The sequence below is a fragment of the Miscanthus floridulus genome, unplaced genomic scaffold (genome assembly GCF_019320115.1).
Source record: "Miscanthus floridulus cultivar M001 unplaced genomic scaffold, ASM1932011v1 os_1267_1_2, whole genome shotgun sequence".
Taxonomy (NCBI): Eukaryota; Viridiplantae; Streptophyta; class Magnoliopsida; order Poales; family Poaceae; genus Miscanthus; species Miscanthus floridulus.
The window spans coordinates 20920-26211 of NW_027097623.1; the positions used below are offsets into that span (position 1 = coordinate 20920).

The 5292-nt window shown below is 41.2% G+C and overlaps 1 non-coding gene across 1 annotated transcript; it reads left to right on the forward strand.

The window, feature by feature from the left end:
* The first annotated feature begins 1660 nt into the window (after positions 1-1660).
* LOC136533873 (small nucleolar RNA R71) lies at positions 1661-1766 on the forward strand. Its single transcript, XR_010778614.1, has one exon. It is a non-coding gene; the product is annotated as a small nucleolar RNA R71 (small nucleolar RNA).
* Positions 1767-5292: the final 3526 nt, after the last annotated feature.

Sequence of the window (5292 nt, forward strand, 5' to 3'; positions counted from 1 at the left end):
ATGAAGTCGGCAGGGACATATTGATCATGTATTCTTACTATGACATCCTTGGCTATTCTCTTCCGGAAATCGAATTGATTGATCCGCCATCTATAATTGCATATATGTAGGGAACAAAGGTTCATCACCAAATAAGTATTCGTACGTTACATTGGACATTATATTGACACCTGACCTAATGTCACATTAGGTCTTGTGGAAGATTATTTGTCCAATGGTACACTCCATCGTTGGTATGCCTGGATCGTCCTTTTTGGTAAGATATGGTGAATTGAGGAGGTGGTCGTACTTCGATCAGAGTGTGTTGATCATGTTGACTGATTCTTCTTATGGATGTCTGGCCTTGTTCTTCCTCCTTCTCCTGTTGGTTTTCTTCTTGGTCGTTGTTGTCTTTATAGGGCAGGTACGAACATCTAGTGGATGACCAGGACATTGCAAGATATGATTCTTGAAAGAAAACTTCTACCTTTTATCTTTGATTGTGAAGCAGATCTTGGCAATGTTCACGTAGATGATGGCTTTCATGGTGCTTAGGAAGGGTCGGCCTAGGATAATGGGTGCCCTTACATCTCCACCTGTTTCCAAAACCATGAAATCTATGGGAACCTATGATTGTCCCACTAGTACACAGATGTCTTCAAGAATTCCTTTGGGGTAGCAGAGTGACTGATCTGCAAGCTGCAAACGCATATTTATGTACAACAAAGTATCTCCATTAATTTTATCATAAATTACCTTAGGCATGATGTTGACACTTGCACCAAAGTCATAGATAGCTTGGAAAATGGGAGGTCCAATGGCTATGGGGATGACAGGTCTTCCTGGATCACCTTTCTTTTTAGGCAAGGAATAATCTATCCATCCTCTAGCTGATGGTTGTATACAGTACTATGTTGCAATTGTGAATATCGACAAGATTTGTAGTTTCTAGATCTTCCCATTGCCCCTGGAATCTTACCTTTGTAGGTCGTAGGAACAGCGGCCGCCAGCTGAGCTATTTGTGATTCTATCATTTTATTAAAGCTATGCTAGTTTTTAATGGTAGAGGAGAATCTATCCATTCTATTATTTATGTTTTCTAGGATTTTATCATTGGAAGCTAGTTTCCTAGATAAGCCCTCCATTATTTTAGCTTGGCCAGAAATTAACTCTCTCAACGGTGATTGATTATTGAAATTATTACCTAGATAGTTACCTAGGTAATTACCTTGGTAGTTCGGCCTCTGTTGCTGATTCCATCCTTGATTTTGTTGAGGATGAAAGTAGTTATTGTTGACTGAAGTTCACATCCTCATGGGTTTCTATGTAGTCGTTCCCTGAATGCCCTAGTATTTCCACACTCTTCACACTGTCATGCGAAAATCATGAATGTGCATGACTTCTTGCTTCTCATTAGCTCGGTCTTCGAGCTTCTTCAAGAGCAGGTCTATTTTGGTAGATAGCATGTCTACCTAATTGAGTTGATGCATACCTCCACCTCTCTTGTGGGTCTGAAGATGTTTTTCATTCCAACCTTGGTTGGAGGCCATCTTCTCCACGAGAGCTGTTGCACCTAGGATTGTGAGTGATAGGAATGCACCTCAAGTAGCAGCATCCATATTGTCATTGGTGCTATTGGTCAACCCAGTGGTAGAAAGTCTGCATGAGCAGCCAATTCTCCATCCCATGATGATGACATTCTGATATGTAATCTTGAAAGCGTTCCCATGCCTCGGGGATGGATTCATCATGTTGTTGTTAAAGCTTGAAATTCTTCCACGTAGAGCACTGGTCTTGCCTATGGGAAAGAACTTCGCTAGGAAGGCAATGGAGCAGTTATCCCATGTAGTACTTCTATCTTTGTTGGCGTAGAACCATTGCTTTGCCTTCCCCAAGAGTGAGAATGGGAAGAGACAAAGTAGTATGGCATCTTTGTAAACTCTCTTGATGGTGAAAGTGTTGCAGATCTCCAAGAAGTGCTGGAGATGAGCTCTCGCATCTTTATGTGCCTTTCTACAAAACTAGCTAGCTTGCGCAATGTTGATGAGAGCTGGCTTGAGCTCAAATCCATTGTCTCCAACATTGACTGATGGTCCAGTACGGATGTGGGCTGTAGTTGGAGCTAAGAATTCATGGAGAGTCTTGTCAGCCATGGCTTCAAAAACTAGTGTTAAGTTGTGCCTTGTCTAGTTGTCTTCTAATTCTAAAGTTGATACTTTCTTGAGTTTGGCTCTAGTTCTCCTAATTAATGCTTCTAGGTCTTCAATGTAGTTTGTCAGAAGGTCAAAAACGGTCATACATTACCCTGCATAAGATACAAAAGTACACAGAACAGGGTAAGCCTATTTGAGCAGAGGTCACTGGTTTATCTCAATCACATCAATAAGTACAAGTTTATCAATATTTCCATCTTGCCTAGCTACCTTCCCCGACAATGGCGCCATTGCCGGGGAAGGTAGCTAGGCAAGAAGGAAATATTGATAAACTTATACTTATTGATGTGATCGAGAAAACCACTGACCTCTGCTCAAACAGGCTTACCCCAGTTCTGTCTACTTTTTATATCTTATGCAGGGTAATGTATGACTAGTTTTGACCTTTTGACAAACTACATTAAAGATCCAGAAGTATTAATCAGGAGGACTAGAACTAAACTCAAGAAAGTTTTAGCTTTAGAATAGGAAGACAACCAGATAAGGCAGAGCTTAACACCTAGATTTTGAAGCCATGGATGACAAAACACTCCATGAGTTTTATGTTCCAACTATGGCCAACATCCGTACTAGACCAGCTGATCAATGTCAGATATAATGGTTTTGAACTCAAGCTAGCTCTCATCAACATGGTGCAAGCTAGCCTAGATTTGTAGAAAGGCACATGAAGATGCGAGTGCTCATCTCCAACATTTCCTAGAGATCTACAGCACTTTCACCATCAAAGGAGTATCCTAGAGATGCCATATTACTCTGCCTCTTCCCATTCTCACTTTTAGGGAAGGAGAAGCAATGGTTCTACGCCAATAAAGATAGAAATACTATATGTGATAACTGCTCCACTGATTTCCTAGCAAAGTTCTTTCCCACTAGGCAAGACCAATGCTATACATGGGAGAATTTCAAGCTTCCAATAGTAACATGATGAATCTGCCCCTAAGGCATGGGAACTGCATTCAAGATTATATATCAGAATGTCCTCATCATGGGATGGAGAATTGGCTACTCATGTAGACTTTCCACCATGGGTTGCACAAATAGCACCCATGAGAATATGGATGCTACTAGCTGGAGGTGCTTTCCTGTCACTCACTAATCCTAGGTGCAACACCTCTCATGAAGAAGATGGCCTCCAACCAAGGTTGGGATGAAGAACGTCTTCAGACCTGCAAGAGAGGTGGAGGTATGCATCAACTCAAGGAGGTAGACATGTTGTCTGCCAAGATGGACCTACTCATGAAGAAGATCAAAGATGAGCTAATGAGAATCAAGAAGTCATGCACATTCATGATTCCCGCATGACGTGTGAAGAGTGTGGAAACACTGGTCATTCGAGGAACAACTGTCCTGGAACCCACGAGGATGTGAACTTTATCAACAACAACAACAATCGTCCTCAGTAGAATTAAGGATGGAATCAGCAACAGAGGCCAAACTATCAAGGTAATAATTTCAATAATCAACTACCCTTGAGAGAGTTAATTTCTAGCCAAGCTAAAATTACAGAGGGCTTATCTAGGAAGTTAGCTTCCGAAGATAAGATCTTAAAAAACATAAATAGTAGAATGGGTAGCTTCTCCTCTGCCATTAAAATCCAGCATAGCTTTAATAAAATCATTGAATCACAGATAGCTCAGCTGGCAGCCGTTGTTCCTCTGACCGACAAAGGTAAGATTCTAGGGCAACCTAAAGATCTAGAAACTACAAATCCTATCGATATTCACAATGCAGCATACTACTACATGGAGCCATTGATGGGAAGGTGGATAGAGTATTCCTTGTTTGAAAAGATAGGTGATTCAGGAAGACCTATCATCCCCATCGCCATTGGACCTCACATTTTCCAAGAATCGGTCTGTGACTTTGAAGCAAGTGTCAACATCATGCCAAAGGTAATCTATGATAAAATTAATGGAGATACTTTGTTGTACACAAATATGCATTTGTAGCTTGTAGATTAGTCACTCTGCTACCCCAAGGGAGTTCTTGAAGATGCCATTGTTCAAGTGGGACAATCATATGTTCCCATAGACTTTGTGGTTTTGGAAATAGGTGGACATGTAAGGGCACCCATTATCTTGGTCCGACCTTTCCTAAGCATCGCAAAGCCATCATCTACATGGACAGTGAAAAGATTTGCTTCATAATCAAGGATAGAAAGGAGAAATTCACTTTCAAGAATCGTATCCTGCAATCTCCTAGTCATCCACAAATGTCATACCTACCCAAAGAGACAATAGTGAGCAAGAAGAAAAACAACTAGAGAAGAAGGAAGAACTAGGCTAGGCAGCCACAAGAAGAATCAGTCAATATGATCAACACACTCCAATTGGAGTACGACCACCTACTCGCTTCACCATTCCTTACCAAGAAGAATGATCCAGGCATGCCAACAATCGAGTGTACCATTGGATAGAGAATTTTCCACAACACTTTCTACGACATTGGATTGGGTGTCAATATAATGTCCAAGGTAACGTATGAATATTTATTTGGTGATGAACCTTTGTTCCCTACAAATATGCAATTGCATATGGTGGATCAATAAATTTGATTTCTGGATGGAATAGCGAAAGATAGCATGGTAAGAATATATGATCACTATGTCCCTGCTGATTTCATGGTTCTAAACATGGGAGAAGAAGAAGACGTACCCATTACCTTGGAAGACCGTTCCTCAACACTACCAATGCGATCATCTACGTCGGATCTGGACAAGTTCACTTCCAATTTCCAAGAGAAAAGGTACGCTGCTATTTCAGTAGTTATACCACTTATCAATAGCCAAAGAAGACCCGCCCCAAGAGGAGACGTCGATCAACCCAACGCCGGAGTAATCATTCTCCAAAGAATGAGAATGAAGAAGATGAAGAACATGTGGAAGATGAACCTACTCTACCAAATTTGAGTCCACATACTAAACAGGTGTGGAAGAAAAAGGTGGCGTCATCATCAGAGTCACCATCACAAGAACTGCAACCATCAAGGTCTCCATCTCCGGGACCAACAGATGCACCCAAAGAATAAGAAAGATTGAACAAAAGTCCAGTCCGGAGGACTTAAAAATCCGAACCCTCGCCAGGAGGTAAAAATTGATAGT